A 27,849-nucleotide genomic window follows, 5' to 3' on the forward strand; every position below is an offset into this window, starting at 1 on the left:
CCTGGGCCTCATGTTAGATGGAACAACCAAACCAAAACCAAACCCAGTGCCATCGAGTCGATTCCGACTCATAGCGACCGTATAGGACAGAGTAGAACTGCCTCATAGAGTTTCCAAGGAGCGCCTGGAGGATTGGAATGGCCGACCCTTTAGTTAGCAGCTGTAGCACTTAACCACTACGCCATCAGGGTTTCCAGATAGAACAACAACTGGGTCAAAATCTCAGAGAGGGATGCCAGGAATCTGCATTTTTTTTTTAACATGGCCACCAAATGGTTCTTGTGCACACTAAACTTTGAGAAGCACTGATCCTTCCCTTTCACATTTTCCTTAATATGTAAAAAAAAAAAAAAAAAAAATTTTTTTTTTTTTTTAAATATGTAAGTCATCTATTTTCCTTTCATTATTGTGGCAAGTTCCAGAAAAACGTGTTTAGATTTTCTAAGAATTAATGGGTTGAAATGTGTGTTGAGTAAGGGTGAAGCTGATGTAAACTAAAAATAGACTTCTGAGATTAGGAAAAAGTATTCAATGAACTTGAAGAATTACTTTTTCCTCAAATATTCTAAAAGAAGTAAAACCAAAGAAACAATCCAACAAGCCAATAAAGGTCATCTTCTTATTTACAGATGACAATAAACACTTGGATCTAGTGATAAAATTAGTATCTAAAAGAGACAGTTATAGACAAATATCTAATCCCACTATGATTCTGCATGCAAATTCTGCGTTTTTTCCCTCTGCCTAGCTCATCTTTTGACTTGTTAAAATAGTAGCTGCCAAACTCATGATTCTAGGTTGAGCGATGCTAAGTAACTAAATATTATTATCTTCAATGTTATCAAACCTAAAAACTAAAGGAAAATGCCCCCATCTGGTTTCATGTAAATTAAACTCCTTATAGACTGTGTTCAATTTCTATCTTTCCTCTTCATAGAGCAGCGAGCACATATTTGTTGGTTAACTGCAGACTGGCTGATTCTAAATATAAACTGAGATATATGCTAAAATTATTGTCTTAATTTTTCAGCAATCACTGTGAAAGCCACACACGGCCATAAGTTTTATTTCTTAAGCACCTTGGGGAAAAAAAAAAAGATTTTAAGTACTAGTGATGATAAAATGACAGATGTACCTTTTCCCATAAAATGTAATGATTCAAATTAAACTTATAGCTACTAACTAGATCTATGTCCTACTAATACTGGGTATGTATAATCGTATCACAAAGCCAGGCAGACCTAGCATTAGAACCACATCAATTAAAACAGATTTTATACAAATAACATTTAAGTGGGCTCACTGCTCTTAACAGAAGTAAGATAGTATTGCCTTAAATGAGAAGTATACCTAAACAGCCTTAATATTCTAATCCAACAAACAGCCTTGAAATGATCTCCAAGCTGCTGCCTAGATTACTGCTGGGCCCATCTCCCAAAACTACAAATGCTTGATTTACTTAAAAACATCACCTTCACTGCACATATTTTAATGGGGACAGGGGAGCATTTTATAAAAACAGGCCACCGCCATCTTGTTGAATTACCAGAGGCACCAGTTCAGACTTTGCAAAGTAGTGGATAAGAGAGAGAGAAATGTTCAAAATAACACTTGGTCAAATAAGTTCCATTTACATGGCTAAGCAGGACAAAAATAACACAGACATTTGGGAGCTCGGGTGCCAAAACACAATTTAGAAAAAGCAAACCATGTGGATGGCTCAGCACATCCAATGGCCCAACAATATCATCGGTTTCAAAAAGAAGTAGTTCTCAGAGACCTATGGGCTAGCCCCAGAAAAGACTCAGGGTCCACTTGACCACTTTAAACCTTCAAAGGAGTCAAAGGAACATAAGCCAACAAGTAACTTGTAAGTAAAAAGCTTAAGAAAAAAGAGGAGAATGTATCACTCACTTTCCCAGAGCCTAAGCAATCCTAACTCTTTGGCTTTGTCAGCTACCATGTATAATTTGGGCAAGAGTGCTTTAGCAGATAAATGTCAAATGGGAACTAAAGGAATTAAGTGCTACTAGTGGTTAAGAGTTCGGCTGCTAACTAAAACGTTGGCAGTTTACACGTTTGAATCCACCAGGTGCTCCTTGGAAACCCTATGGGGCAGTTCTACTTTGTCCTATAGGGTCACTATGAGTCAGTAATGGTTTTTTTGTTTTTGTTTTTTTGGTGGAAACCCTGGTAGCATAGTAGTTAAGTGCCAGGGCTGCTAACCAAAAGGTCAGCAGTTCAAATCCACCAGGCACTCCTTGGAAATTCTAACAGGCACTTCTACTCTATCCTATAGGTTTGCTATGAGTCAGAATCGACTCGACAGCAATGAGTTTGGTTTTTGGTGGAATAAATAAACAAGTCTATTTAAATGTAATAGTTTTCCACTGCAACTTAAAATAACCCTAGCGTAACCATTTGCTAAGCCCACTTAAACAGATAATACCTAAGAGAAGTGAAAATAGGTTTACCACTCTCTAAGAGCTTTGGAAAATTGTTTTTAACAATAGGTCCTGTTTTTGTTGTGGGCCTTCGAGTAGATTCCAACTCACAGTGACCCTATAAGACAGAGTAGAACTGCCCCGTAGGGCTTCCAAGGAGAGGCTGGTGGATTTGAACTGCCAACCTTTTGGTTAGCAGCCTGAGCTCTTAACCACTTCACAAAATACTCTGCCTACATAAGCGTCCAGCTTCCACCTGTCATCTTTCTGTCAGGACTGGAAAAGGTGAGAGTTTCTTTCTGGTTTTTAAATGATGTTATTATGGTTTCTTTTCAGGTATCCTAAAACGAATGGCACATTTTAAGAACCTGCCTCTATGCTCCTGGTTGAACCTTCAAGGAACACTCATGCCTCCCATTCCATTTCCACAGGCCCTCAGAGACACTTAATGGCCTCCCCACCTCAGTGGCTTCCCAGCCTCCACCTGGACCCAGGGATGGAGGCAGGACCAGAAGAAAGCTCAAGTGGGTGACTTGGGTAGTCAGAGGCCTGGGCAATATATGGGTCCAAGATTGGGCCCCTGCCTTTCTCATCACAAGGAAGCAGCACCATATGTCCCTACAACAGAGAACATATAGGGGAAACTGAGGTGCAGTCTCTCTCCAGTGATGGGAATTTCCTCTATTCGGAGGCTGCTTAGAGGGAGCCAATAGAACGTTGGGAGTGTTACGGGCCTCCTAGTGGCCACTTTCTCAAAGGATGTCTCTGGCAGTGGGCAAGGGATCTTCCCACACACCCTTATATCTTGTACTCAGAGCTTCTGCTGAGAACTAGATGAAGGCCCCAAACCCCCGCCTTCACCTATCTGGATTCTCCAAATTAAAGTGTAAAACTGAGCTCATATCAGTGCCTTGCATTAATAGGATACTGACACTGGAGACCTCAGAATATGACACGGAAGTAAGGAGGGAGGTGAACTTTGAAGGAGATGGATTTTGTCAGGGAGAGGGCTGGCGGGGGGTTGTATAGTTGAGGTCCACAAACACAACACTAAGACCGGAAAGTAGTCTATGACATATGCCCCTTCTCTGACATAAACTCTAGCTCACTCCCACCAAGCCTGTTGATCCTAAATGATGACACTGCCTGCCTTTCTCCCAGTTCCCAGTGATTTAACTAGTCTTTTTAATCAAAAGAAGAGGTTACCTGAAAAAGTATAATCTGAGGAGCCAGAGGCAGGATTGGTATTATTAATTATTAACATGCCAATATTCTATACTTAATAAATGCATCTCCCAAAGAGGATAAATATATAGAATCCAATGGAGTTTCAAAAACCTGTTTAAAATAGTCAAACTCTAAGAACTTATATCTTTTAGTCCCTGGGTGGCACAAACAGTTAAGCACTGGACAGCTAAGTGATGATTCTAACCCACCCAGAGGTACTTCAGAAGTCAAGTCTGGCAATCTGCTTCCAAAAGGTCACAGTCTTGAAAACCTTATGGAGTGCAGTTCTACTCTCCACACATGAGGCCACCATGAGTCGGCAGCAACCAACAACAACAATTTCATAGAATTTAAAGTATATATAGGGTCGCTATGAGTCGTAATCAACTCAACAGCACTGGGTTGATACACATAAATATGTGTATATATACATATACATGTATATATATACATGTAAATGTGTATATATACATATACATGTGTATATATATGTATATATGGAAACCCTGGTGGCATAGCAGTTAAGTGCTATGGCTGCTAACCAAAAGGTCGGCAGTTCAAATCCACCAAGCGCTTCCTGGAAACACTATGGGAGCAGTTCTACTCTGTCCTATAGGGTCGCTATGAGTCAGAACTGACTTGACAGCAATAGGTTTGTTTTTGTTTTATATATATATACATATATATCAAGTAATATATGTAGTATGATTAAAACTATGGATGGAAAAAGTATGAGAGAAAATACACCAAAATATTCATAGTAGTTTTCTTTAGTTGGTAAAATTATGGTTGATTTCTTTTCATATTCTTGTACTTTCCTAATTGTTTATAATTCTATAATAATGTGTTAAAAAAAAACTTTAAAAAAAGGCAAACTTCCTTAGAAAAGGAAAAATTTTACTTGCACAGAAAACTTTTTCTGGGTTTAGTCAACACCTGGTCCTTTAGTTATCAGTACCCACAAAATATACCATTTCTGGAATGGGACTTGGGACAAGGGATATAGAGAATACAAACGAGGCCAGTGAAAGAGTAACTTGGCCTTCATAGAAATCTATGCTAGATCTCTGTGATTACCAGACCAGGAATGTATTTCACTGCCTGATACTCAAGGTTCTCCCTAATACAGTGTCACCATGTACCCAAACAGTACATGAGCACCTCTTAGCTAATTTTTTGTCTGGTTTTCTCTTTGCCTATCGAAATCCTTACCATTTCTCAGAGACTGATTTAATTCACTTCCATCCATACAAGACTTCCCTGATCCTCTGATCACCCCAGCCTCCACTACTTCTCCTCCCAATTAAGGTGTTAACTATAGCAACACTTATGTCTGTACCACCTTTTTCTGTTATTAAGCCAATTCTAAGTTATTTTGTTAATTATTCAAGTATAAATAAATCTCTCCCCAACTAGACAGTAAGTTCCTTGAACTCAGGAATCTAGATAGTCTGCGAACAGTAGTCATTTGACAAATACGTGCATAGAGAAAGGAAGTGCAGTTCTAAAGCCAGGTTGTTATTATATCCTGGCCTATGCTTTTTTTTATGCTATCTAAATAAAATATAAAATGTTGCTGCTCACCCTCCATCACTTGGACATGTGCTTTCCTTTAAAAAAAAAAATAGCAGTGGTGTTATATTTTTGCTTATTCATTCATACCAGCTCTGCCACAACCTTGATATTAAACAGATTTGATTTCAAGATGCCTCACCAAGGCTCAGAATATAGTCTATTGCCATGTAAAGAATAAAAAGAAATGATCTCCTAGCAATCAAATTTAAGACTCATCACAGGACCCTAGTTATAGTCTTGTCTGAACAACAAAAGTAAATTTCTGCCTCCATTTTATGTCCTTATTTAGGCAGTAGGCTGTAATCTATCAATAACCCCATTAATTTAAAAGACTTCTCTAGTGCAAATGGTTCAATATTTTAAAAGTGATGGATTAAAATGACTATGTTCCCATCTGCCATCAAATACTATTCCAGTACTCAGAGATAATGAGCATTTGTTCTATAGTAACCTGCTTTCTGAGACATCAATGAGAGTTGCATATCTTAAGAGAAAATCCATAAATCGGAAATGAAAGCATGCCAAACGGCCCACCAAAGGACAAAGCAAGATCTAGCCTCCATTACTTTTGAGGAAGGAGCACACAAGGTCAATATAATCGTTGACTCTGAAAGCTAGGGCAAAAACAAATCAGTTCACTTCCCCACTGTACAGAACTATATTTTGCTACACACATGATTTTTTAAAATAAGAGAGTAGCCCCTAAGAATCAATGCTTCTCCAGATTCCACCACTCACTAGCTGTGTAATCTTGAGCCTTCTCTGTATTTCAGTTCTTTAGTCTAAAAAGTAGAGTTGTCACCTGCTATGCCAAATCACAGAATTGTAATAATCAAATAACATAATGTGAGGCTGAGTTTATTTGTCACCTATCATGAGGTACGTTTTAGTCACATATTCTATGAAAACAGTTTACAACTAGGTAGCTATTCTGACTGCCAATGTTTCCCTGACAGCAAATTCCCAGATTTCTTTTTATTTCCCAAACTGTTTTCTCCATCCCTTGAGCATCCACCATACACAACTGCCAAAAACGTGTTGAAAATCTCCTGTTATGATCTAGCTCTCCTATGCAGTGCTGACCAGATATTATATTTTTTATAAAGATCAGATATGCTTTCAAAGAAAATAATTTTTTTTTATATGGTTCAAAGAATGCTGTTACTTTCATACTAAAAGGACAACAATTCCATATACAGGAAGTTTACAGGTTATTGGTGTCTTAGATTTATTTACTCCTGTGAAAATTAATTATATGCTTAATATCTAATAGACTAGGTATAGATGATTACAGATATATAGATATAGATGTAGATGTAGATGTAGATGTAGATATAGATATAGATATACACACACAGTTGAACACGCTATTGATTAATACTGTAGAACGCACATGGGCTCTGGACTCAGTGAGACCTGTATTCAAATTCCGATTTTGTGACCTTGAGCGTGTAATCTAACCTCTCTGCAGCTCACTTTACAATTTGGTTCTGGGTTGCTCTGACGAAATGATATGGAGTGATATACGTTAAAGTAAGTGCCTAGACTCTGAAAGCATTCTTTCCTATCCTCCCTTAAGCCATTTCCTCCTATGCCAGGACCAATCAAACCGATCCCCCAAATATAAGACAACTTCGGCATCGCATCTTTCACACACATTAGTGGGGGAAACGCTTTGCGATGTGAAATAAAGTGAACGACGGCGTGCATTAGGCACACAATGAAGCAAAAAGTGGAGAAACTGGGAGGTATGGACTAGAGCTCTAGACTTCACTCGCATGTGCGAAAAAGACACTAACGTGACACTTTAAAGAATCCACCGCACACTCACGACGGTTTGTACCAGGATGTGGAATAGGGCAGAACGACAGAACAAGCTAGCAGGGAGCCTCCCTGTCACCCCGCCCAAGCCTGCCCGCCCAGATCTCTCATCTGGATCCTTGAAACTGAGGTAAGAGAACAGCGACTGACCTCGTTCCCCACCCTACCCCCCCCCCCCCATTTTGCCCAAACCTCTAGGGGCACAAATGGTGCTGAATCATTAGCACCAAGAGCAGCAGCTCCCCATTCTGCTGATCCCACCCGGGGACAGCGTCCCCTGAGCAGTGACCCCCCCATGCGTCCCGGGTCGGGAGCCAAGTTCCCCGGGGCGTGAGGACGGTGAAAGGGGGTCGGGGTAGAATCTGGGCAGCAGGTTACTCACCAAGGGTGAGGAAAGCCCAGCCCTGGTCCTCGCCTCCCCGCTACGGGCGGTCCCTTTGCGCCTACGGCGCTGCCTGGCTCCCTCGCCGGCTGTCGCCCCGGGCCCGGGCAGCCTGCGCTGGTGGTCCGGGGCTCCGCTCCGCCCGCTCACCGCCCGCGGCAGCCACGGCTCGGGGCTCTAGCGCTCGACCCGGAGCAGCTGGAGCAGCTGTCGCAGCCGAAGGAGGTGGCGGCTACCGACGGGCCAGACCATTCGCCGGCTGCGACCGGGGGTGCGCGGCGTGCGGCGAGGAGCCGGCGCCAGGACGCCGAGGGCCCGCGACGGTTGGGAGGAACCAAGGACGAGAGGAATCCTCTAAACCAGCTGCGCCAGGAGGGCCTGGGGACAGTGGGGCCAACAGAAGAGCAGGGGCTTTCCCTTGTTGTTTATTGAAGGCTTTTCTGGGCACCCCCCCCCCCGCCCATTTACCTTGGTCACGCTCGGGGCTCCTTTAGAACGCGGCAAACAGAGGACCTAGCAACGGGAGCGCCTGGGCGGGTCCCCTCACGAGGAGATGCGAGCGGCGCTGGCCTGAGCCCTGCGCTTCCAGACACCTCTTTGTCCACTTTGAGACCCTATAGCCTTACCACGTACATCTTGCTCCCAGAGCGAAGCATCTTGAGTGTTTGAAGGGGCTTCTCCGATCTTTTCTCTCTCAGCATCTTTGGGGAGCAAAGAATAGAAGGGTATCTATCCAAGGCCAACTTCAAAGTTGGGAGATAAAATCGGGTGGGCCCTCAGGAAGTGCTCTGTAGTCAGTTCTCAATTGCAGTTACTGCTACCCAAATGTTGAACCACCGCAGCTGGAAAATACAAATTTAGGGAAAAGTTTTAATATGTAACAGGTCTATAAAAGACTATTAAAGAAATTCAAGAATATTTGAGGCTGATTGTTCACCATTTTAGAGATTAATGTCTTGGGAATGGGGAGGCAGCCATGTCCTCATATAAAATTAACTTTATAGAACTGGAAGAAGTCCCCTCACATGTTTCTTGGGCTTTTATGCAGGCACCGTTATGGCTCCTGTCTCCTCACAACCAGGCTTACAAAGGGTCTTTGGGGGCCATAGTGGAGATCAGGATAAGCGTTTCGTTTTCCTTATTAAAAAAAAAAAAAAAAAAGACGGAACACAGTTGACAACTACCTATAAAGTATAATTTAAGGGAGTTAAAAAGAAAAAGAAGAAAAAAAAAAACCTTTAAATGCCTCCCAAGCAACACGAAAGTTCACAGTTAAAAGCTGTTTTCTCTGGATTAAGGTTTTGTCCTCTTTTTAGTAAATTAGCATAAATTCAGCAACTATTTGGGTCCAAACACTGTACTGAGTACTTCTAGTTGTAGTCCTTCATTTATTCTTTTCAAAACTCTTGTGAGATTGGTAATACATCCCTATTTTTTAAATACAGAAACCAGGCTAGGAGAGTTTGTTGTACTGGGTCAAAATTTCATACATTATACGTGGCAGAGCAGGTATTGCAGCCCGGCATTTTTGACTCCCCAACTCTAGAACCTTTCCACTAGAATGCCTCTGGGAAGGATACACATAAAGCGTCATCACAACCACAATTAGCCCTTGAATGTGAGTTTTCCTATTCTCCCTTTGTGAAAACCGGGTTTCATGAGGAGGACACTTAGGTATCTAAGGTGGACATCATGTTGAAGTAAGAATAGGGGCCAGAAAGAAGAGACTGGGTTAGCCTAGAAACATCAATGTCAGAAATGCACTGTTAAAGTCACATGAGGATCAAGAGGGATTCTCCGCTACCTTTTTGTTAATGGCTTTTACACTATCACTCTTCCAATCCGGATGAGAAGGAAGGGGCAAGAGTTTTTAAATGGACCCAACGTCATGGGTCCTCAGATACCTTATTAGAATTTAAAGAAAAACTAACAAGGGCATTAACAACTCTCACATCACTTCAAAAAAGCTGTTGGAGAAATCAGGAATAAAATTAAATTGTTTCCATATAGTGTGCCCATTGTTATTATGTTAACTGTTGTTACAAATATTCTCACGTCAATACCAGCGCAAGAGAAATCCCCAGAGTTCCACGTTGCCAGGGAGCAAAGGCACTTGCTCCCCAGTGAAGCCAGCCAGCTGTGACTCAGGGCCAAATTGACTTTAGTCTCAGAAATGTGTGATTTTTCTCTCTATAAATGATTGTCTCACTTTCAAAGGGGACCACAGCGGGAACAGAACAGGAACAGATGAAATGCATTGGAATTGGTACTGTGTTTCAGGAGGTGTCCTGGATGAGTGGGATATAGGAAATGAGGAGGGTGGTCACCTGAGACCAAACTGGGATTAGAACCTTATCATTTATAGACCTGGTAGACTGGTGACATCTTGGCCATCTGTTTAAGTTGCCATTCCTGAAGCATGTGTTTCTAAATGAAGAAGGAATAGAAATTCTTGTGCTGATTGTTTAGGAAACTGTCAAAAGGAACACAGAAAATGATGTAGTGTCTGCATTTCCCTCCTCTCCACCTAGAGTCCTTGAATGGTTTTGAATCTTCTGGAAAAAAGAATTAAGGCCAGAAATCTAAGAAGTCGTTTTCACAAAAGAGTGAGATTTCGAGTTTAAGAAATATTACTTTGGCCCTGGTGAGAAGGTACAGCACACAGCTAGAGATAGGGCCATTCTTTGTCTGGCCCAGACCTCTACACAACTTTGCCACCAATAAGGAACTGCTCTGCCCAGAGAGGGCTTATTCTCTCATGAAGGACACTGGCGGCCCAAACAGATCAAGATACATTGACTAGGGCCCAGAATAGTAGAGCATGAGTGGAATTATTCCTGAGCATCTTGGAGATACCGCTGAGGATTTCTTCTCATAAACAAGGGAGACTGGGTGGGGAAGATGCTTGTTAAATTTAAGAACAATCATTATTTAGGCATTGAAATTAAAGTAAATTTATTTGTATTCACAAACCAGCATGACCTAGGAACATTCAAATGATGTTGATTTTAAAATGATATTACTAAGGAGGGAACTAGAGAGAAAGAGATAGTTAATGCCTACAACAAAACTGCAGTGTAGGCCACACAATGTTGAACCTTGATTCAAGAATATTTACTAGGTACCTGGTGGTGTAGTGGTTAATTGCTATGGCTACTAACCAAAAGATCAGCAGTTCAAATCCACTAGGCGATCCTTGAAAACTCTATGGGGCAGTCCTACTCTGTCCTATAGGGTCACTGTGAGTTATAATCGACTTGATGGCAATGTATTTAGTTTTTACTACATGCTGTCCCTGCTAAGGCATGTGATGACTGACATTAACATCCCAAGTTACTCTTGCTGAAGAGGGTATTTAATACTGTTGTTTCTGTTTGCTTGCTTTGAGCTAACACTTTTTAACTCTAGTTAAGTACTATTATCATGTGAAGTAAGCTCTATTGACACTCCTATTTTATAGATGAAGAAACTGAGAATTATAGCAATTAACAAATTTGTCAACAGTAACATCTAGAAAGAGGCAAAGCTGGGTTTCAAACCCAAACCAATACATGGCATTGCTCTCAACATGCTTTTATTGCCTCCGGCAAAGAAAGCAGGGTGTACATTGGATGTTTCTCTGCAGTAGAAAATCTATTGTTTATTTATTTTATAAAATCTATTTTCAACTTCCATTCCTAAAAGCATGTGAGTCATGTCTCACAAAGGGGATTTAAATGACAGTCCTCACTTCAGAAAAGAGACCCTGAACAAGAAGTGGTCATCCCAGCCTAGATTTGGCCAGCAGCTCCTAAATTCTTATGATAAATTCCGATTGCAGGAACTCTTGGGTGAGATCTTAGAACCTGTATTCTTAGCAAGATCCGCATATGAGTCTTCTAATGCATAGCCAAACTTCACCAGGCAATATGCAGGACAAGAACAGTGTGAGGCTCTGGATTTAACCTCATAACCCCAAAATATAAGGATAATCACTTGTTCCTTAGTGAGAAGAAAATGGAGGCTAGTATTTAAGGCCTGTTGCTGTTGTAGTTAGGTGCCGTTGAGTCAGTTCCCACTGATTACTGAACCGAAGTACAACAGAACGAAATACTGCCTGGTCCTGCACCATCCTCACAACCGTTGTTATGCTTGAGCCCACTGTTGCAGCCACTGTATCAATCCATCTCGTTGGGGATCTTCCTCTTTATCTCCGACCCTCCCCTTTACCAAGCATGACGTCCTTCTACAGGAACTGATCCTTCCTGATAACATGTCCAAAGTATGTGAGATATGTGAGAGTATGTGAGGATGATTCTGTTTGTACTTCTTCCAAGACAGATTGTTCATTCTTTTTGCAGTCCATAGTATATTCAATATTCTTTGCCAATACCACAATTCAGAGACATACTGTCTTAGTTGTCTAGTGCTGCCATAACAGAAATACCACAAGTGGATGGCTTTAAAAAAAGAAATTTATTTTCTCACAGCCTAGTAGGTTACAAGTCTAAATGCAGGGGGTTGCCTCCAGGGGAAGGCTTTCTCCCTCTGTGGGGTCTGGAGGAAGGTCCTTGTCCTCAATCTTCCCCTGGTCAAGGAGCTTTTCAGGTGCAGGGATCCCGTGTCCAAAGGACATGCTCTGCTCCTGCTTTTTTGATGGTATGATGTCCCTAACTCTGTGCTTGCTTCCCTTTCCTTTTATCTCTACAGAGATAAAAGGTGCTGCAGGCCGCACCCCAGGGAGACTTTCTTTACCTTAGATCAGGGAGGTGACCTGTGTAAGGGTGGTGTTACAATCCCACCCTAATCCTCTAAACATAAAATTACAATCACAAAGTGGAGGACAACCATACATAGCCTAACCAAGTTGATACACAGATTTTTGGGGGGACATAATTCAATCCATGACACCTACTATATATAATTTTATTGTACAGAAATATATTTATTAAATTATTTAGAACTTTTTCATAGTATTGTTTTGATGATTTCAACAAATCTTAAAAAAAAAAAGTTAAAGACTTACTCATTCACAGTTACCATTATATGTACATGATTGGACCTCTCAAGTTCTTTTCAATTATATGGTATTTTACGTAGGAGAATAAAGTTTAATTAGAGCTGCATTAAATTTAGTATTAATTTTTGAAGAATTGACATTTTATAATATTCAGACATCCCACGAGAAGATAATAGGCTTTTCAAGTTGTTTATATTTTGTTTTCAGTTTCCCAGTATTTTTATAGTTTTGTTCACAAATGTTCTGTACATTTCTTACTAAAGTTATGTCAAATTATTTTATAGCATTTGTCTTCTGAATGAAATATCTTTCTCACTTCTTTTTCTAGGTGCTTTAGCCTGAACAGAGGGAAAATGGTGATTTCTATATTTTACTTTGTATTCATCCAATGTGCCAAATTCTCTTATTAATTTTATTATTTATTTTTTTATTAGTCTTCTGAGCTTTCTAAGAAAACAGGCATATCATCAGTATCATGAATATTATCTTGTTTTCCTTTATTTTTACCAGCTATTTTGTTTACATTTGCTAGAATCACCAATAGTGATTGTGAAGACTGTCTAATTCCTGATTTTAAGTGAAAGGTTTAATTTTTGTCATTTAGTATAATATTTACTAGTGGAGTTTCCTCTACTATGTAATTTTCTTCTGTTCCTATTTTGCTTAGAATTTTCCTTGGTGTTAGCTTCTTGAACTTTAATGCCTTTCACCATCTATTGATAATGGTTGTTTTATTTTTCCTTTAATTTTTAATATAATAAATATTTAGCTAGACTTCCTGGCATTGAAAAGCCCTTTCATTATACTAAGAAACCCTGTTTGGTCATAGTGTATTACTCTTTTAATTCATTCCTCTATTGTATTCTTTAATATGTTATTTTAAAGTTTGACATCTATGTTCATAAGTGAAGTTGGCCTTTACTTTTATTGTTGTTGTAGTACTTCTTCTTAGGTTTTGGAATATGAGTATTTCTGGCTTCATAAAATTAACTGGAGAACTTTCAGTCTTTTTCTAAGACCTACAATAGTTTAAATAATATTAGAATTATCTATTCGTTAATGGTTAGATTAAAAATTCAGCTGTGAATCCATCTGACTGCTGTCTTTTTCAATAGTAGATCATTAATCACCTCTCCAATCTCTTCTGTTGTAATTGATCTTGATCTATTATTCAGGCTTTTAATTTCTTCTCAACTCAGTTGTGATCGTGTATATTTTCCTAGGAAAGTATTCATTTCTTCTAGCCTTTTTTTTTTTTTTAATGTGTTGCTGTAGAATTGCCTTAAGTATTTACTTATAATTCTTTTAATCTCTTTCCTACTTTCCTTTCCTGCTTTTACTCTGTTTTTTTGTAGCAGGCTCACGTGATGTTCTCTATCTTATTGTTCTTTTTAAAGAACCAATCTTTAAATTTAATCTTTTCTACTACTTACTTATTTCACTAATTTCAGCTTTTATCATTATTAATTCCTTGTTCAAAGGTTCTTTTGTTTTGTTTTTATATTGTAGTTGTTCTTCAGTTCATTAAGATAAGTATTTAATATCTATTTTCACCTTTTTTCCTCCATAATTAAAGGTAATACATTTTCCTTTGAGTTTCTGCTCTGTCTCATTTTTTTAGTATAAACTGCTTTTCTAATGTTTCTGGACACCTCCAGTGTCTCTCCTCTGATTTCCTCTTTCATACAAGACATCTCATTGTGTGCTTCTTAATTTCCAATTAACTTTATTGGACTGTGATGAGAGAATGTACCTGGAAAGCATCTACTTCTTTGAATTTGTTATTGTTTTCTTTTTGGCTAAGAGCGTGATTTATTTTTGTACAAGTTCTATGGAAATATAAAAAAAGTATCTATACATACGTACCTGATTCAAAACATAAAGTGTTCTACATTAATATGTATTAAATCAAGTTTATTAGTTGTATTATTCATTGCCTCTATGTCCTCTCCATATATATATATTTTTTTTCTTCGTCTTCTTCTATTAAATTCTTTCAGTCCTGAGAGAGAGATACTGAAACACATCCACTATAATTGTATTTTTATCATATTATCTTATTTTGCTAATTAAGGTAAAATGTCCCCTTGAAGCTCTAAAAAAATTTTGTGTATTTAATTTCTTACTTTGCTTCCTAAAAACAGTTCTATTGGCTGTAATATCTTCTTTTTTTAAATAATATTTATTGTGTTTTAGGTAAAAGTTTACACAGAAAACTAGGTTCTCTTTCAACAATTTTTTTACAAATAGTTCCATGCCATTAGTTACAATTTTTACCATGTGTCACCATTCTCATTATTTCCATTCTGTTTATTCTTTTTTCATTGATCTAGCTTCCCTTCTTCTCCTTGCCTTCTCATCTTTGCTTTGGGTAAACGTTGACTGTTTGGTCTCATATAGTTAATTGTTTAAGGGAGCACTTTACTCATGGTAATATTGTTTATTTTATGAGTCAATCCATTATTTGGCTGAAAGGTGACTTGCAGGTGTAACATCTTTTTTATATAGTATGCATTTAGTCATTCCATTTCATCTGTTTTTACCCTACTTAGTGATTTTAACTTTATGTTCCACACTGCCTGCTATTAATATTGTCTCTCTTGATGTGTTTTTAGCATTTCCGTGGTTTTATTTTGCTATTGTTCTTGTTGTTTTTATTTTAGTGCCTTACATCTATCTGTTTTTTTATCTTTTTCCCCCTGGAATTCTATGCATGTTGGGCTCCTTGGGCCTGTCTTCCATTTCCTTCTGAGGCCTGTTTTGCTTTGTGATATGAGGTATTTCTTAGCCCTTGATCTTTCATACCACTAATTCAAATGTCAATACAGACTATCCTGTCCTTTAATTTTTGTCCCAAAGTTTTTATTTGGGAATCTGTGTCCTCAATTTTCAGGATTTAAGTAACTTCCCCAGGGTTACAAAGTTAGAAGTTGGCAAAGTGAGATTCAAATTCAAGTTTGTCTAAATTCATGTCTTTCTGTTTTCTGAGTCTCCACTTTTCTGCTCTATTCTCCTGCTTCATTAAGGAAGAGAAACCAGTATAGTCTATCCTATCTGAGGGCCCAAGCACCTCAGACATAGATCATTTCATCAGCAGACCAATCCCTTATAAAAATTCAAGCAAATAATACAGCATTAAACTTGTTAACTTTTTGGCCTTCTCTCAGATTTCAAGATGGGTAATTTCCTTAGAAGTACAAGGAATGAAAATCTGACTCATTATAAATAATTCTATCATATGTAATTCTGCACTGCCTCTAACTTGCCCTTCTGCTTTAAGCCACTGCCAATATCAATAAATCCCATAATACTCTCAGGACATAGAGAAGAATAACTGAAATCCATCTAATTATACAAAAAGTATTATTTCTGAAACTACACAGAGCATTTATCTTCCAAAGACTATTCTCTCTTCCTTAAAGTATCTATAATAATCCGCATGATGATTTTTTATTTTTAATGAGTAAAAGTAGACTGCTAGTATTATCCTCTACTCCTTCCTTATTCTTCACTACCAAAATAAAATAGATTAGCATTTCACATGCTCAGAACTACCTTGAAATTCAAGACAAAAACTGAGAACATGGAAGAAAGCAAGAACAGTCAAGAAATACATCACAAAATTATTTATAAAATCTTTCTTATCTTGTGTTCATTTGCCCATAATTTTAACAAGAACATGGCCTTGCAAATAACAAATTTCCAGTACATATTTGTTGAACGAATAAATGAGTAAATTAATGAAATCTTGACTACAACAGATTGAAATCAGTAAATCAGCAACATCTGTGGGCATAGTGGAAAATTGCTTTTTTCTTGCCTCCACCTTATGTCAGTGATATAACACCTATTTTGGTGTATTACTTATCATCCATTGTGTAAAACCATGATGTCTACCTGAAAACAAAAGAAGGACAGGAGAACTAACTAAGCTGGCTAATCAGAAACTCCTCCAGCACTTTGATTTTTAAGTACCTAGGACAGTAAAAAAATTTTTTTTTTTTTTTAGGACAGTTGGAGTTCATTCTTTTCCATAGCGGTACTCAGACAAGATAGTCAAGTAGTCCTCCTTATTGCCTGGACCCTTGGAGTTACCCTGGTTCTTTTCTAATTTTAAACCTGGTTCTTTAGCTTACCTATGGATTCTGTTAGGTCTCCAATATCAATACTATAAAATATATTTTCTGCTTAAGTTAGCCAAAATTGATTTCTACTGCATAAAACTGAAGAACACAAGACTCCAGCTTCCACTTAGGATGTACTTAGGATCATCTTAAATTATCAGACTAAACCTAAAAATGAGAAAAAAGCTGACTAATCTACAAAAGCGTAACTTTCTTTGAACATTTCAGAGAGCTGAGATCACAAGGCACCAAGTAACCTGAATTCCAAAGAGAGACAAGCCCTTTAAGGAGAGATGGAAAATGTGAACTTTTTGATTTGTGGCAGAAGATGGGAAAAACTAGTGGCCACCATACAAGTGGGTAAGAAAAAGTCAGCTAAGTTAAAAAAAAAAAAAATTCCAAGCCAAGTATGGAGTCCCTGGGTAGTGCAGTTAAAGTGCTCGGCTGCTAACCAAAAGTTTGGAGATCTGAGTCCACCCAGAAGCTCATCAGAAGAAAATCCTGGTGATCGACTTCCAAAAACTCAGCCACTGAAAACCCTATGGAACACAGTTCTGTGCTGACATACCAGGGGCCTTCAAGAGCTGGAATCGACTCAACAGCAACTTGTACTGGTAAGCCAAGTGTGAGCTAACATGTCAGTGTGGGATGGCTGGGTGGCCCAGAAACAAAGGGAGTTTGCACTTACTCTCGAAATTTTTCCTACAGGCCTCCCCAGGGTACTCACAAAAAGACTGATGGCAGAACAGGGCAGGGCAGGAGACCAGAGAAAGAGCACCTCACTCGCATAGGTGTGAAGGAGGTGATCAACAATTGTTAGATGGGCAGAAGACCTTCCTTGTGTCTCTGCTTCTACTCTACTATGAAGCAAAGGCTTTAAGCTACTGGAGGAGGAGACACAAGCCCTCTTGCCTACAGGGTCTAGGCAAAGACCTGTTGCATCTGAGGAAGGAGTAGAATCCATCTGCTTCTAGGGAAAAGCAAAAAACCATCTTGGACTCTGGATCTTATATCTATACCAATCATACCACTACCATTGAGGGAAAAGCAAGAAACTCCTGCACAAGACCAACCCCATGTACAAGACAGTTTGATTGCCACAGAGAGGATGAACAGGAATGTTGAGACATCATCACCTACAAGGCCCAGTTCTACAGGCCCTGCCTAAGATTGAGGCTGGAACAGGACAACAGAGAATGCCCCTTGCAGTCTGCCACTAGGGAAGGGGAAAGAATATGGAGTGAGATCCCTCCACTCCACCCCCTCTTCCCCTGTATCATAGATGTACAGGAGTGACTAAAAGCTGAGAGAGGATCATAATCAATTAGAAAAACCATTTGGTACCCTTTCTCTCATTCCAAACACAAGGCGGTAGAATCCACCACTAAAGGAATTTTAAGCCTGTGGTGCACTGAAGGCAACAAAAGCAAAAAAAAAAAAATGCAAACCCAGCTCCATTTTTTACTTAACCCCCACACTTACAGCCAGACAAAAGAAGGGGCATGCCCATGTCCAGGTGTGAAACCTATCTTAGTGTTTACTCTTCTACACACGATGTACCAAAAAAAAGAAAAAAAAAAAAACCCCAAAACCAAACTCACCACCGTTGAGTCGATTCTGACTCATAGCAATCCTATACATGATGTATAGCACTCAACAAAAAATTACAATAGTAAAAAGCAAGAAAAAACAACCTACTATGAGGAGACAGAGCAATCAACAGAATCACACCCAGAGATTACCCAGATGTTTGAGCTATCAGACAGAATCTTTAAAATAATTATAATTAATATGCTAAAGGATTAAATGTAAATGGTGGACAATATGCAATGAAAAACAAATGAGGAATTTCAGCACGGAAATAGATCTAAGAGCCTTGTAGATTCCTAAGGAAATTTTGTTGCCAAAGAAACTATGAGCCCTACCTAAAACAGCATTTAACTATTGGATGTTTAAAACAAACTTTAGACCTCCAAATACATGCCAGGAAGAAATTAGCTGTGAGACCTGGGAAGGATCTGTCCAGAAGATTTGCTGATAGATAGGATATGCGATATGAGAGAAAAAGAGGAGTCAAGAAGGACCTATTCATCCTGAATAATTGACAGTATAAAATTGCATTAACTGAGCTATAGAAGCCTATTGAAAAAGCAGATTAGGGTGGGGAGGAGGGAATAAGGAGTTCCATTTTAGGCATGCTGAGCTTGAAATCCCCCACGTATCAGTTTGTTGTACTGTGGGGGCTTGTGTGTTGCTGTGATGCTGGAAGCTATGACACCAGTATTCAGATACCAGCAGGGTCACCCATGGAGGACAGGTTTCAGCTGAGCTCCCACACTAAGACAGACTAGGAAGAAGGACCAGGCAGTCTACTTCTGAAAAGCATTAGCCAGTGAAAACTTTATGAGTAGCAGCTGAACACTGTCTGATATAGTGCCAGAAGATGAGCCGCCCACGTTAGAAGGCACTCAAAAAGTGACTGGGCAAGAGCTACCTCCTCAAAGTAGAGTCCACCTTAATGACGTGGATGGAGTAAAGCTTTCGGGACCTTCATTTGCTGATGTGGCATGACTCAAAATGAGAAGAAACAGCTGCAAACATACATTAATAATTGGAATGTGGAATGTACGAAGTATGAATCTAGGAAAACTGGAAATCATCAAAAATGAAATGGAATGCATAAACATTGATATCCTAGGCATTAGTGACCTGAAATGGACTGGTATTGGCTATTTTGAATTGGACAATCATATAGTCTACAATGCTGGGAATGACAACTTGAAGAGGAATGGTGTTGCATTCATCGTCAAAAAGAATGTTTCAAGATCTATCCTGAAGTATAACGCTGTCAGTGATAGGATAATAACCATACGCCTATAAGGAAGCCCAGTTAATATGACTATTATTCAAATTTATGCACAAACCACTAGGGCCAAAGATGAAGAAATAGAAGATTTTTATCAGCTGCTACAGTCTGAAATTGAACAAGATGCACTGATAATCACTGGCAATTGGAATACGAAAGTTGGAAACAAAGAAGAAGGATCAGTAGTTGGAAACTATGGCCTTGGTGATAGAAACAATGCCAGAGATGAAATGATAGAATTTTGCAAGACCAACGGCTTCTTCATTGCGAATATCTTCTTTCACCAACATAAAAAGCGACTATACACATGGACCTCACCAGATGGAACGCACAGGAATTAAATTGACTACATCTGTGGAAAGAGAAGATGGAAAAGCCCAATATCGTCAGTCAGAACAAGGCCAGGGGCTGACTGTGGAACAGATCATCAATTGCTCATATGCAAGTTCAAGCTGAAACTGAAGAAAATCAGAGCAAGTCCACGAGAGCCAAAATATGACCTTGAGTATATACCACCTGAATTTAGAGACCATCTCAAGAATAGATTTGACTCATTGAAAACTAATGACTAAAGACCAGAAGGGTTGTGGAATGACATCAAGGACATCATCCATGAAGAAAGCAAGAGGTCATTGAAAAGACAGGAAAGAAAGAAAAGACCAAGATGGATGTCAGAGGAGACTCTGAAACTTGCTCTCGAACATCGAGCACCTAAAGCAAAAGGAAGAATTGGTGAAGTAAAAGAACTGAACAGAAGATTTCAAAGGGCGGCTGGAGAAGACAAAGCCAAGCATTACAATCACATGCGCAAAGAGCTGGAGATGGAAAACTAAAAAGGAAGAACACGCTCAGTATTTCTCAAGCTGAAAGAACTGAAGAAAAAATTCAAGCCTCAAGTTGCAATAGTGAAGGCTTCCATGCAGAAAATATTAAACGATGCAGGAAGCATCAAAAGAAGATGGAAGGAATACACAGAGTCATTATACCAAAAGGAATTAGTCCATGTTTAACCATTTCAAGAGATGGCATGTGATCAGGAACCGATGGTACTGAAGGAAGAAGTCCAAGCTGCTCGGAAGCCATTGGTGAAAAACAAGGCTTCAGGAATTGATGGATATCAATTGAGATGTTTCAACAAACAGATGCATACTGGAGGTGCTCACTCGTCTATGCCAAGAAATATGGAAGACAGCTTCCTGGCCAACTGACTGAAAGAGATCCATATTTATGCCTATTCCCAAGAAAGGTGATCCAACCCAATGTGGAAATTATACAATATCATTAATATCACACACAAGCAAAATTTTGCTGAAGATCATTCAAAAATGGCTGCAGGAGTATATAAATAGGGAACTGCCAGAAATTCAGGTCAGATTCAGAAGAGGACGTGGAACCAGGGATATCATTGCTGATGTCAGATGGATCCTGGCTGAAATCAGAGAATACCAGAAGGATGTTTACCTGTGTTTTATTGACTCTGCAAAAGCATTCAACTGTGTGGATCATAACAAACTATGGATAACACTGTGAAGAATGGGAATTCCAGAACAATTAATTGTGCTCATGAGGAACCTTTACATAGATCAAGAGGCAGTTGTTCGGACAGAACAAGCGGATACTGATTGGTTTAAAGTCAGGAAAGGTGTGTGTCAGGGTTGTATTCTTTCACCATACCTATTCAATCTGTATGCTGAGCAAATAATCCAAGAAGCTGGACTATATGAAGAAGAACAGGGCATCAGGATTGGAGGAAGACTCATTAACAACCTGCGTTATGCAGATGACACAACCTTGCTTGCTGAAAGTGAAGAGGACTTGAAGCACTTACTAATGAAGATCAAAGACCACAGACTTCAGTATGGATTACACCTCAACATAAAGAAAACAAAAATCTTCACAACTGGGCCAATGAGCAACATCATGATAAACAGAGAAAAGATTGAAGTTGTCAAGGAGTTCATTTTACTTGGATCCACAATCAACAGTCATGGAAGCAGTAGTCAAGAAATCAAAAGACGCGTTGCATTGGGCAAATCTGCTGCAAAGGACCTCTTCAAAGTGTTGAAGAGCAAAGATGTCACCTTGAAGACTAAAGTGAGCCTGACCCAAGCCATGGTATTTTCAATCGCGTCATATGCGTGTGAAACCTGGAAAATGAATAAGGAAGACCGAAGAAGAGTTGACACCTTCGAAGTGTGGTGCTGGCGAAGAATATTGAATATGCCATGGTCTGCCAAAAGAAAGAACAAATCTGTCTTGGAAGAAGTGCAGCCAGAATGCTCCTTAGAGGCAAGGTTGGCAAGACCCCGCCTTACATACTTTGGACATGTTGTCAGGAGGGATCAGTCCCTGGAGAAGGACTTCATGCTTGGCAGAGTACAGGGTCAGCGGAAAAGAGGAAGACCCTCAATGAGGTGGATTAACAGAGTGGCTGCAGCAGTGATCTCAAGCATAACAACGATTGTAAGGATGGCGCAGGACTGGGCAGTGTTTTGTTCTGTTGTGCATAGGGTCACTATGAGTTGGAACCAACTCGATTGCACCTAACAACAATAACAACAAGCTTGAAATATTTATTAGGCGTACAAGTGGAGCTGCCAAATAGAAAGTTGGGTTTATGAGTCTGGGGTTTGGGAGAGATATCTGGGCTGGAGAAATAAATTTGGAAGTTAAGAACATATAACCCGATGCCTTCGAGTGGATTTTGACTCATAGTCACCCTATAGGGCAAAGTAGAACTTCCCTGTAGGGTTTCCCTGGCTGTAATCTTTATGGAAGCAGACTGCCACATCTTTCTCCTGCAGAGTAGCTGGTGGGTTTGAATTGAACTGCAGTCCTTTCAGTTGGCAGCTGAGTGCTTTAACCACTACACCGCCAGGGCTCCTTAAGAACATACAGATGAGATTTAAGGTAATGGAGAACTAACTGAAAGCACTGAGAAAGTGGATATAGATAGAGAAGAGGCCCCAGGACTGAACTGTAGGGCACTCCAAACCTCAGAGGTCTGGAAGAAAGGGAGGACCCAACAAAGGAAACTGATCTGCTAGCCCTAAACACACCGAATTGTATGAGTGGTTATACAGTCCTGACAGACAGCTGTCACCGAGCCATTTCTGACTGGTCACTTTAAAGAACTACAAATGTGAACATTTTTTTTTTTGAATAAACAGCGATAATATTCTTTTACTTGTACCAGGTGCCGAGGCTAATTTTTTTTTTCCACAAAACTAGATGATTTAGTATAAAAAATGCCCTTTTCTGGTCATATAGAATTTTTTGAAAAGGTACATAGTAAAACAATTTGCATTTAGCCAAATGTCATACCACCCTATACCTCTATGAATGTAACAGAGCAGCATAAATAAGAAGTTTTGTGATATTTGCGTTTATACAAGGAACTATCCCAAGTGATGCTAATGGAAGTAAATTTGCAGTTAAGTGAAAACTATGGATTCTGTACACTGATGAGAACATTTATCTTAATGTTTTTTATAGTTTTATACATTTCCTATACTAATTTTGGCTGTATGTTTCCATAGAGTCAGTTATAAAGTATGGCATATTTCTGCATGTCATCTCACAGTAGGAGATTATTGCTATCACAATATGCCACCCCCCCCCATCACACACAATATCTAACTCACAAAAAGTAAAATTCTCCCAATTCTAGTTTCTCTTAAGGTCTAACTGGTATCTGACTTCTTACTTTGGGGAACAAACAGTACATTGCCATCTTTCCTTTGCTGCAAGGTATGTGAACTAGGAGAATAAAGCTTTCTGTCTTCACCACGGAGCACACTGATGACCTCATGATATAAGGTTGCAAAAGATAGAGGCTTTCGTCATTTTTCCCTTTTTCTTTGAGCAATTTTTCTTATTCATCTTTTAAACAATTCTGATCTTGTTCCCCCTGCACCTCTGTCGGTTTGTCATACTGTAGAAGCTTGTGTGTTGCTGTGATGCTGGAAGCTATGCCACCGATATTCAAATACCAGCAGGGTCACCTATGCAGACAGGTTTCAGCTGAGTTTCCAGACTAAGACAGACTAGAAAGAAGGACCCGGCAGACTACTTCTGAAAAGAATTAGCCTGTGAAAACCTTATGAATAGCAGCGGAACATTGTCTGATACAGTGCCAGAAGATGAGCTCCTCAGGTTGGAAGGCACTCAGAATGACACAGTGGCTGCAATAGGCTCAAGCATAACAACGATTGTGAGGATGTTGCAGGACCGAGCAGGTTCCGTTCTGTTGTGCTTAGGGTCTCTATGAGTCGGAACCGACAATGGCACCTAACAACAACAATGTTGCTCCAGTGCTACTGTACTTTCTAGTTTACTGATAATTCTGAGCAGCCGCTTTATTTTTACCTCTTCTTTGTATAACTTGAATTAACATAAGTTGAGCCTTATTGAATGACTCCTTTGGCATCATTTCACCAAAGTCATTAATGGGGAAGTTAATGATATTTCCCTTCAGGAAAAGGATATGGAGGAATTTTTCAAGCCAAGAAGACAGGCAGCTTGAAAGTTGCTTTTTGTGTGTGAGTTTATTAAGGTGACAGGAATGATAGGCAATTTTTTCTTTCATGTGTTTACATTCTGGTCATCACTCATCAAGGTACTTTGCCCCCAAGATCACGAAAGGATGTGGCCTAAGTCCCCAGAAGATTCTATTGTTGTTTCCATGGGCTGCTCTGGTGTATACTACCAGGAACTTTGTCGTCTCTTCCATCTCAGAATCACTGAAATCATTTGCCTAGTCTCCACAGATGGAGGATTCGCTGAGTGTCCCTGTGCTGCCATGCTGAGATTTATGCTTAATGAAATGCCGGGAGTCAGAACACTAAATTGTGCTAGTTTTCAGGGTGATTTTGGGTTGAAAGAATTATAAAGTGATGGATCGGAAATATCAATATCAATAGCAATACCAATTCTGATATCACTTAGAAAGAGGTGGGTTGAAACCAGTCAAGGAGGGCATGATGTTGTTGATACTGTGCTGTGTTGTGAAAGCACAACAAAATGCATCACTGTGGTGGTTAAGATTATGTGTCAACTTGGCTGGGCCATGATTCTCAGTGTTTATGTGTGATCACTATCATGACTGAATCTCCTATGAGTAGCCAGTCAGTCGAAAGGGACTTTCCTTGGGGGTGTGGCCTGCACCTGAATATAAGCAGATGTTCTGGCTTTTTTGCTCACTCTGGATCCTGTGGCTGTCTCCTGCTCATCTGACCTCTGGTTCTTGGGACTTGAGCTATCAGGTTATCTGCCAATTTGGGGATTTGTCAATTTTCACAGCCAGTGAGCAAGAGCCGTGCTCTTGGACCTACTGATTTGGGTTTGCCAGCCCCTGCAGCTACGTGAATCTAGAGAAGCCTCTGTCCTGATCCATGGACTTGAGATGTTCCAGCTTCTACAATCGCGTGAGCCGTTTCCTTGATATAAATCTGTATATAAATCTCTGTCTATATATATTTAGACACTTTACTGGTTTTGCTTCTCTAGAGAGCCCAGCCTAAAACAATCAACAAATCAGGTTTTATTGTGGAATTTGAATTTGAACAATTGTCTGTTTTGTGGTTGGGGGTCAGAGGAATCCTCAAAATATTGAGAAAATTTGGATTGAAATAGTTACCTACTTCTTTTTCCAGTGAAGGGATTGGTGTGTAGAAATGATAATTGTCAATTTTCTATGAGTTTATATTGTCAGATTTGTCTCAGCCAGCTTGTCATTTTGAATATCGAGAGTGTAATTCTAAAGTGGATCATAGCTGTTTCTGAACTTGGTCATAGTCTGTTGTATAATGTCTAAATCAGGAAAGGCTCATAGAAGGACAATGAAGTTTTAGGTGACTGAAACTGACTAGGAATAATGAATCCTGGATTATCAGGGAGGCTAGGAATGTCATGAAGAAGAGTTGGAAAAGTAGCTGCAGACACCTCATTGTTTTACAAACTGAAATGTCTTTGCTTGTGGAGGGGTGGGAGCAGCTATGTGCGTGTGCTACACTGGCTTAATTGGGAGTAACATACTCTTCTCTTCATCTAGTTGTGTTGTTGTTGTTATTAGTTGCTGTCAAGTTGGTTCCTACTCATAGTGACCCTGTACCACAGAATGAAACACTGCCAGGTCCTGTACCATGCTCACAATCCTTGTTATGCTTGAGCTCATTGTTGCAGCCACTGTGTCAATCCATTTCATTGAGGGTCTTTCTCTTTTCCACTGACCCTCTACTTTACCAAGCATGACGTCCTTCTGGAGGGACTGATCCCTCCTGACAACATCTCCAAAGTATGTAAGACCCAGTCTCAACATCCTTGCTTCTAAGGAGCGTTCTGGTTGTACTTCTTTCAAGACGGATTTGTTTGTCCTTTTGGCACTCCATGGTATATTGAATATTCTTCACCAACACCATAATTCAAAGGGGTCAAATCTTCTTAGGTCTTCCTTATTCACTGTCTAGCTTTCACATGCATATGATGCAATTGAAAATACCATGGCTTGGGTCAGGCACACCTTAGTCTTCAGGGTGACATCTTTGCATTTCAACACTTTAAAAGGGTTCTTTGCAGCAGATTTCCCCAATGCAATGCGTCTTTTAATTTCTTGACGGCTGCTTCCATGGCCGTTGATTGTGGATCCAAGTAAAATGAAATCCTTGACAACTTCTACCTTTTCTCCGTTTATCATGATGTTGCTTATTGGTCCAGTTGTGAGGATTTTTGTTTTCTTTATGTTGAGGTGCAATCCATACTGAAGGCTATGGTTTTTGATATTCATTAGTAAGTGCTCCAAGTTCTCTCCACTTTCAGAAAGGAAGGTTGTGTCACCAGTGAAAGGCAGGCTGTTAATGAGTCTTCCTCCAAACCTGATGCTCTGTTCATCTTCATAGAGTCCACATTCTTGGATTATTTGCTCAGCATACAGATTGAATAGGTATAGTGAAAAGATACAATCCTAACGCACACCTTTCCTGACTTTAAACCACTCAGTATTCCCTTGTTCTGTCTGAACAGCTGACTCTCGATCTATGTAAATGTTTCTCATGAGCACAATTAAGCGTTCTGGAATTCCCATTCTTCACAATGTTATCCATAATTTGTTATGATCCACACAGCTGAATGCCTTTGCATAGTCAATAAAACACAGGTAAACATCCTTCTGGTATTCTCTGCTTTCAACCAGGATCCATCTGACATCAGCAATATTATCCCTTGTTCCACGTCCTCTTCTGAATCCGGCCTGAATTTCTGGGGGCTCCCTGTAGGTACACTGCTGTAGCTGCTTTGGAATGATCTTCAGCAGAATTTTACTTGCATGTGATATTAATGATATTGTGTGATAATTTCCACTTTTGGTTGGATCATCTAGTTGTAGCTGAGCCAAAAAAGCTTTCTCTTGCTCCTCATGGAGTTGGTTGTTCTTGCCTTTCAAGTTTGTTCTGTTTTGCCAGCTCATGTTCTTTCTGTCACTGTCCGAAATTAAACACATCACAACTGCCAAAAGGTTTATATCTTGCCTACAAAGTATGATAATCAAATCCACATTCTGCTGGGATGGCAATCCAGGTGGCTGACTGTAGGTCTGAGTCCATCATGCTGTGTTCTGGAATGTGTGCTGGAGCTCATCCAAAGAGGCTTTGCTCCTTGTTCCTTCATGACTCTTCTCCACTTCCCCTCTCCACCTCCGCCAACCTCTTCTTGGATAAACTTTAAATTGCTTAATAGCTTGTAAGTTTAAATTTTCTTGGTGCAACTGAGGGCTGCATTATCAATTATAGGATTCCTGGAGACAGCTAGGAAACTGGGATCAATGCTTGACCAGATCCAAAGACATACAACACTATTTATTAATAATAATGATAAATGGTGTAAATATTTTGCTAGGCACAGCATTACCTCAATCAGACCTTTTAACAACCTTACCAAGTGGATACTGTTATCATTCCCATGTTACAGTTGAGAATACTGGCTTAGAGAGGTTACCTAAGATGACACAGGGCTGGGATTCAAATTCAGGTCCGCAGAGTCTCTAAACTCCACCCCTACACAAAACAATCATTTATTCCCCAAAAGTCTCCCTCCAGATTTACCTGTCCTTCCTGCACTGTAGCCTATACAGACTGTCCTAAGTTCCCTAATTGTACACTATCAAAGCCTTCTGCAGGTCTGCCTTAGAATGCTCATCATGGAGGTGGTTCCTTTTTCTATATCTGCCTTTCCTAAAATTCTGAGGGGTCAGGATCATGTCTGCCTTAATCCCCACTCTATCTCCAGGATCTAGCAGTTAGTATTCACTCAAAAGTTTGTTGACTATTTTTAATGTTTTGGAACTTCACAATTCTCATGTTAAAATACTTTAAGACATATGAAGCATGTACTTCCTGGAACAAATTCTGCCTTTCAAA

The 27,849-nt window shown here is 39.6% G+C and overlaps 1 protein-coding gene across 3 annotated transcripts in view; it reads right to left on the bottom strand.

Moving 5' to 3' along the window:
* The window catches only part of TTLL7 (tubulin tyrosine ligase like 7), a 245,482-nt gene that overhangs the window by 183,505 nt on the left and 34,128 nt on the right, over positions 1–27,849 (bottom strand). The window contains exon 2 of one of the 3 annotated variants that reach the window (XM_049879618.1): positions 8,083–8,291. The gene's annotated coding sequence lies outside the window, so the exon portion shown is untranslated. Of the gene's footprint in view, positions 1–7,449; positions 7,682–8,075; positions 8,292–27,849 lie in introns of those variants that run through there. The other 2 variants (XM_049879617.1, XM_049879616.1) reach the window with 2 other exon arrangements.

Source organism: Elephas maximus, chromosome 3 (assembly GCF_024166365.1).
Source record: "Elephas maximus indicus isolate mEleMax1 chromosome 3, mEleMax1 primary haplotype, whole genome shotgun sequence".
In the NCBI taxonomy this organism is placed as follows: domain Eukaryota; kingdom Metazoa; phylum Chordata; class Mammalia; order Proboscidea; family Elephantidae; genus Elephas; species Elephas maximus.